This window comes from Schistocerca americana, chromosome 4, assembly GCF_021461395.2.
Source record: "Schistocerca americana isolate TAMUIC-IGC-003095 chromosome 4, iqSchAmer2.1, whole genome shotgun sequence".
NCBI classification, from domain to species: Eukaryota; Metazoa; Arthropoda; class Insecta; order Orthoptera; family Acrididae; genus Schistocerca; species Schistocerca americana.
This window is the reverse complement of record NC_060122.1, coordinates 479,348,770-479,362,631: the sequence shown is the minus strand read 5'-3', so window position 1 is coordinate 479,362,631 and position 13,862 is coordinate 479,348,770.

Here is a 13,862-nt window from a genome sequence, read left to right as displayed (position 1 = left end):
GCCTTTGTCTGCCTCGTAGCAGTATTTTAGTGAGAAATTACTATGAATTAGTATTATTAATACTTCACAATCAACTCACTCTTGACTAATCTTCACACTTGCACTTGCTACAACTGAAACCTTCCCGTCTCCTCTATACCTCTTTTGTTGATGATAACCTTCCCTTTTACAATAACCTATGTAACCTTCCCTTAGGATTTCTATCTTTTGCTTAATAATAACAAACGAAGTCTTCCCTTTGAAATTTATTCTCTTTCTTAATCTTCGCATACAAATTTAATTGCTGCTTATTAAAAGTGATTTTCTGATTATTTCGACTAAACATAGAATGTGTCGCCGTCGTGGCCCTCACTCGTTATCTGCAATAACCCGAAACTGTTCCTTACCCTTTTTTTTTTTTTTTTTTTTTTTTTTACTGTTACTGGATCGCCATCTGACTGCTACATCGAACTGCAACATGAACATACTTACTCTGGTTTACTATACTCTATTAACTGCTGGGGGGCTGTCATAATAAGTGGCTGTATTTATTACCAAAGATGACGGGTGTATTTACTACCAAAGATGACGTTACTATTTAACAGCAAAGCTGACGTTATTCTTTAATTAATTTGACTGAAGTTACGTAATTCATAGTTACACTTTTTCTTGACAACAATAAAATTTTTGCAGAGTTTTACGCTGTTGGTTTTTGAGATGGATTATAATCATAAATGCAATATTGCTGGCAAAAATTAATTGTATTCTGAATGAAATGATTTTACGAACGTTCAAATGGGACTTACTTTTTACAATAATCTTACAACTAGCATTGCGCAAACATACCTTCAGTAGTCTTGAGTTTCTCAAAAAAATAATTCAATAATATTAGTTCCTCTTATGATAATCCTTAGGTGATGTCTCTGTACATCCGTTTATAATCTCTTATAAATCATAGCTGGTGGCTGGCAGGCAGACCGCTCCTCTCAACCTCTCGCTCCAGACCTGCTACCGACTCGCTTCACTTCTCGCTTCCTACTGACTTCCTACGAACGCTGAAGTGCGGTCTCTCCTGCCAACGATGCTTTCTGGTGCAGACAATCCCTGCTACCATTACAAAATGTATCAATGCGCGGTCTTTCCCGCTCTTTTCTTAAAATGTATCCATACGCGGTCTCTCCCGCCCTTTTTAAAATTCTATCAATTTGTGGTCTCTCTTGCTAACAATACTCTGGTGCAGACATTCCCTGCTACCACAATTATTTCCAACATGACAAATATTAATTATTTCTACTTAATCCTATTAATAAAATATAAACATCTTTCATAAATTGTGGTTTGACAATAGACAATAGAAATATACACGTCTTACACAACTAGGACTTATTATTTATTCATTCTTCAGTCTTAATATTTCTGCTACTGAATGTAAACTAGCTTCCTATTCGGCGAATAGTCCGTATTTATAACGCTACGTATCGAAGGTTCTCTGTGCGAGAAAACAGTAGAATATTCGCGACTTTTTTCGAACAAATGCCAGACACAAAATCACTAGAATGGCTGCGACTTTTCTCGTGGGTATGCATTAGCTATCAATGTGTCAGACAGAAACGTATAAGATACGATAATGCGGACGCGCGTACTACATAGGAAAGCACAACTACTCGATAACTCGATTTAGTCGAGTCGACTGGCGAGAGAAACGAACGAGTAGCGTGACTGCTGACTGGCGGGGGCGGCGCGAGTGGCAATGGCAATGCGGTCGGCCCCGCAAGGGGAGGTGGGGAGAGGCGCCCCTCGACCCCCATACGTATCCGCCTCTGAGTAGAGCCGACACTCAGTGACTATCTGATGGCCTTGTCACACTCTGGTGTATTTTCCTCTCCATGTTTTGCCTAGCTGTTACAAATTTTCGGGCGTGAGACGTCGTGCTTTGGCAACTACTGGCTGCTCTGGCATGGTGAGAACAAATGTTGAAGACGGCCCTTGTAGCCGAGCGGTTCTAGGCGCTTCAGTCCGGAACCGCGCTGCTGCTACAGTTGAAGGTTCGAATCCTGCCTCGGGCATGGATGTGTGTGACGTCCTTAGGTTAGCTAGGTTTAAGTAGTTCTAAGTCTAGGGGACTGATGACCTCAGATGTTAAGTCCCATGGTGCTTAGAGCCATTTGAACCATTTGAACAAATGCTGAATGTTGTGTCGCGCCTTTCACCGTGCCTTTGCTCTTGATAGGATTCTTGTACTACGCTGTGCATTCATTGTATTCGCTAACTGCCGTGCTTGCTGCAGTAATCATCTCTTAATGTCGACTGTGGGATCAGACTTGTGTAAAAAATCAGCACCTATAATTGTCTCTCTGGCATCGGCTAAAATTACATGTCGTGTGCTCTTGAAAGTCAAGATCTAAACTAATGATTTGCCTCTATACGCCTTGATTGCTGAGTTATTTGCAGCTGTTAAATACAGAGAAGTAACTGGGCTGTCCGGATGGAACAATCTTTTAGGTAACACACTGACATCTAATCCTGTATCTGCCAAAAACTTCTTTATAGAGTATCTATTCGTTACGAATAGCTGTTTTGTCCAGTTCGCCAAAGCTGTGAATCCTACCCTCAGATCATGATAGTGCCCGTAAAAGCGGAGCTGCACAAAGCTGACGATTTCATGACCTGGAGTTGCTGTGATGTGTTGATGTCTTGTGCATATTGCTTCTGCCCCAGCTGCCGGCTCGAAGCTGCCTAGCTGCTTGCGTGTTGCTTCCAGTTCGCGGAACGTAACAGCCCATTTGATAATTCCATTTGGACCTGTCTCGCGTATGCTTGACAGATGCAGAACCGACGTCGTCGGCTTACTCGGGTGTACACAAAGGACTAGTGTTTGTGAACGCCTCCTGCGAACCTAGCGCAGAAGGCTCAATAGGGGCACAAATGATGTACTTCTGTAGGGAACTTAAGGACCGATTGTATAAAGTATTTAACCTTAGATTAAGACAGAGAAAGACCTTAGACCAAGCTTAACGAGGAAATCTGCATTGTATAAATGTAATCCTAGATCATATCGCCGTGAAGTCGGATCGTATTTGACTGGCGGAAATTCGCAGTTCTGAGTCAGGTTCAGCACTAATCGTCAGTTTACCTGCCCTGGAGGGGGGGGGATTGAGGGTTAGTATAAGTAACGGCAGTTTACGTTTGTTTGCCTTGCCGCCACTGTCCGGTGAGGCGTGTGAGTTTGACAGCTTTCTTGATTGTAGGTTGGTTGGCGGTTCTTCTACCTTGGTAGTAGTGATTCCTTTTTTATTCTGGGCCCTCTAATCACAGTACTCTGCCGGCGGTGTCCAGACCACCGGTTCCGGCTTTGGCGTATTTTTACGTCTTTTCATTTGGTTTATTGGACGTCAGGTAGCCTCACCGAGATTATCATTAGTCAGTCGTTAGACTGCCACTAATCTGAGTTACCACCTTGTGAAGTGAATGCAACTCTTGGCTGCCTTTCTCATCGCTCGCGAAAGTGTTTTTGACCTGACCTACTCAGAGGTCGATTCCTGGAGCACCGTTTGTGACTAGCCCTTGTGTTTTATTATTGTGTTTTTATTTGAATATTGTATTACCAAGTTACCACCATTTTCTCACCTTTTTGGTGATCAGTTGCTTGCTCTTTTGAATTAACCTTGTTATTATATTTGCTGTTTTATTGTATATTTCTAATTTTTTTAAATAATTGCCTTTCTTGGCGTTACAGCAAGTTTAAACGGTTGTGCTACCAAGTTTACTATCATTTGTCTCACCTGTTTGGTGATCAGTCGCCTGTCTTTTACATTGACTTTTGCTATTGTCTTGCTGTTTCACAGTATGTTTTTTTAAAAAAAAAATAATTACCATTCTTGGCCTTAAAGGCCTTCAGCGGTGACTGTCGCTACTTGTCTTAAAATTCTAATATGGCAATTGTATTTTTAGCAGTTAACCATTAAGACCTTGGTGATTTGTTTTCAATATTTTAATATCCGTAGTTTGTAATTTGCACCAATTTAAGCAATTCTTAATGTATTGCCATTAAGGCCTTCAGCCGTGAAACAATTCTTAAATTACTGCCATTATTTTAATTTGTTGTTGATTTTAAATAAATTGTGTGTGATTAAAAGAAAAGCCAACCAATAGTAACTGATTGTGGCCCTGTTCACAATCGTAACCGAATCCTGCCTTCGTTGACCAACAAATCAATACCATCAGCCATGAGGCTTTGAAGATAACTCCGGTTTCCTGGATATGTATCGTTTCTTTTTGTCTTATCACATGTTCAAGAATATTTAAGTTTTTGTTTGTGTATACTACAGACAGAGGGACACGACTAGCATGTGGCCAACGGACAAAACTGCCGTTTCAATAGAGAAAGCGGAAATTTCACACACTTCCATTTTCGTAAGCATACTGTGTGGCTTACAAGTCAAATAAAGCCGACAAATGCCTCTGGAGAGCATGTGCTGACAGTGCTATGTCATGTCTTGTTATGTTGGGTTTCCCGTCCGCATCCGCGTCATCTTTAGTGGATTAAGGTGTGCACTAGCACCTAGCATCATAGTCACCTTCCCTGGAAACCACCACAGCTGCATGTCACACAGGTCAGAATGCTGACTCCATGTTTCCTCACTGGCGTAATGTTAATGACAGGAGCCGGCCGTTGTGGCCGTGCGGTTCTAGGTGCTTCAGTCTGGGACCGCGTGACCGCTACGGTCGCAGGTTCGAATCCTGCCTCGGGCATAGATGTGTGTGATGTCCTTAGTTAGGTTTAAGTAGTTCTAAGTTCTAGGTGACTGATGACCACAGATGTTGAGTCCCATAGTGCTCAGAGCCATTTGAACCATTTAATGACAGGACGGTGCCACGCTACAATCTCCTTATGCTGTGAACAGGCTATGCTGGTGAGGACTGTGTGACTGCTTGCTGAGTTCAGCACCTTGCCTCCACTCCATGGCCGACGTCTGACTCTGGCCGCCAATTGCAACAACACAGCTGCTGTATGTGAGGAAAAAAATGGTTGACGCTTTAACTGTCATGGAAAGCCGAATGTCGTCCTGACAACTATATGGTCCAGTCATATTAATGTGATCACCGCCTATCTCTGATGTCATCATGCAATCATGTAACAACTACTCACAGACAGCAGGTGACAGCAAGCAGTGTCGTATATACAGGGTGGTAAATTGATAGTGAGCGGGCCAAATATCTCACGAAATAAGCATCAACGAAAGAACTACAAAGAACGAAACTCGTCTAGCTTGAAGGGGGAAACCAGATAGCGCTATGGTTAGCCCGCTGCCATAGGTCAAACAGATATCAACTGCGTTTTTTAAAAATAGGAACCCCCATTTTTATTGCATATTCGTGTAGTACGTAAAGATATATGAATGTTTTAGTTGGACCACTTTTTTCGCTTTGTGATAGATGGCGTTGTAATTGTCACAAACGTATAAGTACGTGGTATCACGTAACATTCCGCCAGTGCGGACGGTATTTTCCTCGTGATACATTACCCGGGTTTAAAATGGACCGTTTACCAATTGGGGAAAAGGTCGATATCGTGTTGACGTATGGCTATTGTGATCAAAATACCCAACGGGCGTGTGCTATGTGTGCTGCTCGGTATCCCGGACTACATCACCCAAGTCTCCGGACCGTTCGCCGGATAGTTACGTTATTTAAGGAAACAGGAAGTGTTCAGCCACATGTGAAACGTCAACCACGACCTGCAACAAATGATGATGCCCAGGTATGTGTTTTAGCTGCTGTCGCGGCTAATCCGCACATCAGTAGCAGACAAATTGCGCGAGAATCGCGAATGTCAAAAACGTCGGTGTTGAGAATGCTACATCAACATTGATTACATCCGTACCATATTTCTATACACCAGGAATTGCATGGTGACGACCTTGAACGTCGTGTACGGTTCTGCCACTGGGCACAAGAGAAATTACGGGACGATGACAGAGTTTTTGCGCGCGTTCTTTTTAGCGACGAAGCGTCATTCACCAACAGCGGTAACGTAAACCGGCATAATATACACTACTGGGCAACGGAAAATCCACGACGGCTGCGACAAGTGTAACATCAGCGACCTGAGCGGGTTAATGTATGGTGCGGCATTATGGGGGGAAGGATAATTGGCCCTCATTTTATCGATGGCAATCTAAATGGTGCAATGTATGCTTATTTCCTACGTAATGTTCTACCGATGTTACTATAAGGTGTTTCACTGCATGACAGAATGGCGATGTACTTCCGACATGATGGATGCCGACACATAGCTCGCGTGCGGTTGAAGCGGTATTGAATAGCATATTTCATGACAGATGGATTGATCGTCGAAGCACCATAGCATGGCCTGCACGTTCGCCGGATCTTACGTCCCCGGATTTCTTTCTGTGGGGAAAGTTGAAGGATATTTGCCATCGTGATCCACCTGACAACATGCGTCAGCGCATTGTCAATGCATGTGCGAACATTACGGAAGGCGAACTACTTGCTGTTGAGAGGAATGTTGTTATACGTATTGCCAAATGCATTGAGGTTGACGGACATCATTTTGAGCATTTATTGCATTAATGCTGTAACAGCATGCATTCTCAGAAATTATAATTTCACAAAGGTACATGTATCACATTGGAACAACCGAAATAAAATGTACCTACGTTCTGTATTTTAATTTAAATAAACCTGCCTCTTACCAACTGTTTGTCTAAAATTGTGAGCCATATGTTTGTGACTATTACAGTGCCATCTATCACAAAGCAAAAAGTGGTCCAACTAAAACACTCATATTTCTTTACGTACTACACGAATATGTAATAAAAAATGGGGGTTCCTATTTAAAAAAAAAACGCAGTTGTTACCCATTTCATCTATGGCAGCGTCATCTAGCAGACCAACCATAGCGCCATCTGGTTTCCCCTTTCAAGCTAGACAAGTTTCGTTCTTTCTAGTTTTTTCGTTTGACGCTTATTTCGTGATATATTTGGCCCGGTGACGATCAATGGACCACCTTGCATATCCATTGCGTGTCGGGAGCATGCGGAAAATTGTGCATTCGCTGTTGTAATGCAGAAATGGAGCAATTTATCTGACATCTGAAAGGGCATGATCATTGGCTTTCACGCCAGGGGTGGAGTCATTTTGCAAACGGCTAAGTGTACTGTGGTTAAAGTATGCTGTGCATGGCAAAATGACGCTATTAGAAACTGGTGCCGAGACAACCTCGGTGCGTCAGTGGCGTGGGATGACAGAGGTGGACGGCGGCTGCAAAGATGTGTACGGTCTAATAGACCAGTAACTGTTGAGCAACTGACTGCCCAGATCAACCAAGGAGCTACGAACAGTCTCCTCAGGGACGGATCAGCAAACATTACTGACGATGGGCCTGTGCAGCAAGCACCTGGAACGTATGCTCTCGAAATTACAACAGTAAATCTCTCCTTGACGCACAAAGACTTTCGTGTAGCATCTGCCACTATAGTTTGTTAAACGTCTCCTCAAAGCTCTCGCGCCGAACGAACGATCCAGTGTTGAAATGCGCCGCTGTTCGTTGGAGGTTTCTCTCTCTCTCTCTCTCTCTCTCTCTCTCCCCTATCAGTCCTACGTGGTAAGGGTTCCAAAATGATGATTAATACCCAAGAATCGGTCGAACAAGCGTCTTGTAAGCCACATCCTTAGTAGATGACTTTCTTTTCCTTAAGATTCTTCCTATGAATCTCAGCCTGGCATCTGCTTTTCCTATTACTTGTTTCATGACGTCATTCCACTTACTCGGATGTCGTTCTGGATGGTCGCTTCTAGGTATTTTACGGCATTTACTGTTTCCAGCGGTTTGTGACAACACTGTAATTGTACAATAGTGAATTTATTCTCTTGTGTATGCGCAACATTTTACACTTACTTGTGTTCAGAACCAGCTACCAGGCTCTGCAACTTTCATTAATCCTCTGCAGATTTTCCTGCACTTCGCTGCAGTTTTTTGGATTACCACTTTCTAATAGACGACAGCGTCATCTGCAAACGGCATCAAGGAACTTTCGACGTTATCGACTATATCAGTTATCTGTATTGTAAACAGTAACAGACTTGAAACTTCCTGGCAGATTAAAACTGTGTGCCGGACTGAGATTCGAACTCGGGATCTTTGCCTTTCGCGGGCAAGTGCTCTACCAACTGAACTACCCAAGCACGACTCACGCCCCGCCCTCACAGCCTTACTTCTGCCACTCTTTCAGGAGTGTTAGTTCTGCAAGGTTCGCAGGAGAGCTTCTGTTAAGTATGGAAGGTAGGAGACGAGATACTGGCAGAAGTAAGGCTGTGAGGACGGGGCGTGAGTCGTGCTTGGGTAGCTCAGTTGGTAGAGCACTTGCCCGCGAAAGGCAAAGGTCCCGAGTTCGAGTCTCGGTCCGGCACACAGTTATAATCTGCCAGGAAGCTTCATATCAGCGCACACACCGCTGCAGAGTGAAAATCTCATTCTAGTAACAGACTCGTCTCGCTTCCTCGAGGTACTCCTTAAATGACTTTTATATCTGTCGCTTTTGTTCCGTTAAGAACGATGTGTTGAGTTCTATCTGCAAGCAAGTCTTGACTCCAGCCCCAAATCTTTTCCTTGTGTCTTTGTCTCGCATTGGGGCAGGGTCGGCATGGTCATTAACGGATTTCGCATGGTTAGTTTAAAGGGTGGTCGTATGCCCTTCTCGTATGCTCTTCATGTCGCCCTCCCCCCTCAGTTAACTCCCTGGGACAGAATATGTGTACCCCAATTTCACCCCGAGCAGTGTTATTCATGTGAAAATGAGTTTTTCTAAATGTTTGCGAACCATGTAACTGAGGTGGGATTTGGAGACCAGCCTGGTATTCATCTAGTGGTATTTGAGAAACTACCTGAAGGCCACATCCATGCCGGTCAGCGCACCAGCCATCGTCGTTAATCCGCCAGGAGGATTCAAATCGGACCAGCGCATCCCCCATCCCTAAGGCGGAGCCTTAATACGCACAGCTATATCGGTGGATTGACTCTAGGCACAAATCTGGGCCCGATGCTCGGTAAAATCTTTTTTCCACTAAACTGCTGTGCGGGACGGTGTCAAATGCCTTCCTGCAGTCAAGAAACACAGCAATAACCTGAGCGCCGATGTCTATAGTACTCTGGATCTCGAGGATGATAAGAGCGAGCTGAGTTCTTAAGAACTCAGTTTGCGGAATCATGCTGTATTTACAGAGGAGATCTTCGTTTTCCAAAGAGAGCATAATATGTGAGCATAAAACACGTTCCATAATTCGACAACAGATTGACGTCAAGGATATAGGCCTAAATTATGGGCAACTGTCCTAGAAAACTTCTTGTAAATCGGAATGACCTGGACTTTTTTCAGACGCTAGATGCCTTTCGAGGCTCCAGTGACCTACTATCAACTGCTACTGTTGTTGTTGTGGTCTTCAGTCCAGAGACTGGTTTGATGTAGCTCTCCATGCTACTCTATCCTGTGCAAGCTTCTTCATCTCCCAGTACCTACTGCAACCTACATCCTTCTGAATCTGTTTAGTGTATTCATCTCTTGGTCTCCCTCTACGATTTTTACCTTCCTCGCTGCCCTCCAATACTAAATTGATGATCCGTTGATGCCTCAGAATATGCCCTACCAATCGATCCCTTCTTCTAGTCAAGTTGTGCCACAAATTTCTCTTCTCTCCAATTCTATTCAATACCTCCTCATTAGTTATATGATCTACCCATCTAATCTTCAGCATTCTTCTGTAGCACCACATTTCGAAAGTTTCTATTCTCTTCTTGTCTAAATTATTTATCGTCCATGTTTCACTTCCATACAAGTCTACACTCCATACAAATACTTTCAGAAACGACTTTCTGACACTTAAATCTATACTCGATGTTAGCAAATTTCTCTTCTTCAGAAACGCTTTCCTTGCCATTGCCAGACTACATTTTATATCCTCACTACTTCGACCATCATCAGTTATTTTGCTCCCCAAATAGCAAAACTCATTTACTACTTTAAGCGTCTCATTTCCTAATCTAATTCCCTCAGCATCATCCGATTTAATTCGACTACATTCCATTATCCTCGTTTTGCTTTTGTTGATGTTCATCTTATATCCTCCTTTCAAGACACTGCCCATTCCATCCAGCTGCTCTTCCAGGCCCTTTGCTGTCTCTGACAGAATTAAAATTTCATCGGCGAACCTCAACGTTTTTATTTCTTCTCCGTGGATTTTAATTCGTACTCCGAATTTTTCTTTTGTTTCCTTTACTGCTTGCTCAATATACAGATTGAATAACATCGGGGATATGCTAAAACCCTGTCTCACTCCCTTCCCAACCACTGCTTCCCTTTCATGCCCCTCGACTCTTATAACTACCATCTAGTTTCTGTACAAATTCTAAATAGCCTTTCTCTCCGTGTATTTTACCCTTGCCACCTTCAGAACGTAGAAGAGAGTATTCCGGTCAACGTTGTCAAAAGCTTTCTCTAAGTCTACAAGTGGTAGAAACGTAGGTTTGCCTTTCCTTAATCTATTTTCTAAGATAAGTCGTAGGGTAAGTATTGCCTCATGTGTTCCAAGTTTGTACGGAATCCAAACTGATCTTCCCCGAGGTCGGCTTCTATCACTTTTTCCGTTCGTCTGTAAAGAATTAGTGTTAGTATTTTGCAGCCATGGCTTATTAAACTTATAGTTCGGTAATTTTCACGTCTGTCAACACCTGCTTTCTTTGGGATTTAGATGTGGTTATTTCGTATAATATTAGTAGAAACTTAACAGGTACCTCATCTGGTCTAGGTGCCTTTCCGCTACTGAGCGATTGTGGCTGATTTTTAATTACATGATCACTTATCACAATATCTGCCATTTCGGTATTCGTGAGATGAATGACAGGATCTTTTGCGGTGAAACAATATCGGAAAATCGAATTCAGTATTTTGACCTTCTCTCTGTCAACTATCGTTTCAGTGCTATTATGGTCACTAAGCGATTGAACAGATGATTTCAATCCGCTTGCTAATTTTACATAAGACCAAAACTTCTTATAGTTTTTAGACTGATCGGTAGGCAAAATTTTACTTTGAAATTAATCGAAAACTTCTCTCATACCTCTTTTTATGCTAATATTCGCTTCGTTCAGCTTTTGTTTGTTAGCTAGGTTTTGACATCAGTTAAATTTGTTTGTAATGGTTAAAAAGTTTGTATGCTAGAAACCAATAAAAAATAAAAATAAATAAAAAAGTTAAATGTGCACTCTCTTTGCTTGTGTAGTAGCTTTATAATATGACTATTAAACCATGGTGGATCTGTCTCATCCCTTAAAAAAATCGCTTGGAACAAAATAGAATAGTGGGACTGGATATGTTCTGGCCCACTCTGCATCCTCCAAAATACTGTGAGCTTAAAATAGCAGATTCAAGTACCTTTTCCTGGAAGTCCTCCATAGATAAATTCGCTACCAAGGGCAAGGAGGTATTATCTGTGGCGACACCATCAGTCTATTTATTAAATTTATTAAATTATTTATTAAAATTCTTTATTAAATAAAAAGTATGTTAAGAGAACATTACATGTCTGAAAAAAATTGAAATCTCTTTATCAAAACTTCTGCCAATAAGTGATGATTCTGAGGGTGGAACTTTTGTGAATGGTATGTTGACGATACATTTATAGTGTGGGTGCATGGTGAAGATAAATTACAAAAAATTTTCAGCCATTTGAATTCCATCCTAGAGAAATCCAGTTTACGATGGAAACTAAAAAGGAGAGATCCCTTCCATTTTTGGACGTTTTGTTTCGGCGCAATGATGATGGCACCTCCCGACATATAGGATATCGGAAACTGATGCATACAGATTTACATTTAAGTGCAAATAGCTGCCACCACTCTTCGTAGACAATTAGTGTTCTCAGAACTTTAGTTCACAGAAACATTGCTGATGAGAGTAGTCTACAGGATGAGCTCTACACTTAAAGAGAGTTTTTGAAGCCAGCAGATATCCTCCACAGCAGATATGTAAGGCACCATGAATGAAGCCAAATGTGGTCGGTCATTAGCAACGCAGAAGAAGATACAAAGATTTTATTCCTGGCTTTCCTTCCATATCGTCAAATGTAGGACAGATCCTCTGTAAGCACGAACTAAAAGTGATTTCTCGCCCTCCACCGAAGAAAGTTGCACTGTTTGGCTGCAAATGTGGTCGCTCATACATCAGACAGACGACTCATACAGTCCATGAGGGATATACGAAGCACCACAGGTACATCCATCTTTTGCTGCCAAATAAATCGGCTATGGCAGTATACTGTACTGATACTGGTCACTCTATGATGTATAAAGAGGTCGAAATTTTAGCACCTACAGCATCTTTCTGGAACTCAGTGGTGAAAGACGCGACTGAAATTCGTTTGGCGACGAATTCAATTAATAAAGATAGCGGCTTCAACGTGGATAAATCATGGGATCCTGTACTTCCTGTAATAAACTTAAAAATACATCGCGACAGTGCAGCTGAGACTGATACATCGACATCCCAGTATGGCTCGATTGCACAGCCACAGATATAATTCATGCAACCTGTGTTTCTTTCCCGCCGATCAACATCTCTGGCACCTGTTTATCTATGGCCACATGCACAGTGGCACAGTCCACGAGTTTAAAAGGACAGAGCGAATGCTGGAGTGTTACAAATGACCATGTTACCTCCGCCTGCAAGAACCCCCGCTACCTGTCCCCACTGCAAAGCTTCACACTTCTTAAAGAACTGCCCCAACCTCACCTCTCCCCCCTCCTGCGACACCTGTAACGAACCCCATCCTACCTATTGCTTGAAGTGTAAAGCGAAACCTCCTCCAGTCACCCCTGAGCTCTCTGTCCCTGTCCGTCCCATCGATGACCCCATCCGCTCCAACAACTCGCTCTGCCCTCCCTCTAGTGCAGAGGACATCATCCATTTCATCACCATTGTGCTCCAAAATATCCACCCCTTCAAACACTCCCACACTCTTTCCCAAATCGCCCTCGCTGCCCATTCCATCTTCCATCTTACCACCTATGCCACTTATTCCCACAACCAGGCCTACTTCACCTTCAGCCTTCTCACTACCCTCGTCTAACCCTCCCCTCCCATGGTGCAACACCGCTACAGTATCCTGTACCATAATATCCAGTCCCTGCCCACTCACAAACTCCTCTTTCTCCACACCCTCCATCAGCTCCATGTGGACGCCTTCATCCTAAATGAAACCTTCCTTCAACCCCATATCTCCATCTCCACAGCTCCTTACACCCTTCACTGCACCGATAACCTGTACCCTACGGCACGTGGTGGGGTTGCTATAGGCCACCTCAAGCACCTCCCTGTTCGGCCCCAACCTCTCCTCAACAATCCTACTGAGCATCTCACCCTCAGCCTCTTCTTCCCCACCTTTACTGTCACCTGTGCCACCATTAGTGTCCACCCTAGAGCCCCCATCCCGTACAATTTCCTGGCCCACACTGACCGCACCTTCTCCACCTATGTGATTACCACTGACCTCAATATCCACAACCGTGCTCCTGCCGACCTCAAGCAGTGGCATCGGTTTATCACCACCCTCCAGGGAGACCTGGTTCCCCTCCCCCAGCATGCCCGACCCGAATCCATCACCACTCCCAATGTGATCCTTTCCTCTCCCAACCTCCTTGGGCACATCACCACAGTTGTCCTTGATCTCATTGGCAGTGACCATGTTCCTGTTCTCCTCACTATCTCTCTTAAACTTGTCCATGATTACTCCTGTGCCAACTGGGATGCCTACCAGGACTCTATTCACACCCAGGTTGAAGGCCACGACTTTACCCTCCAATCTCCTGA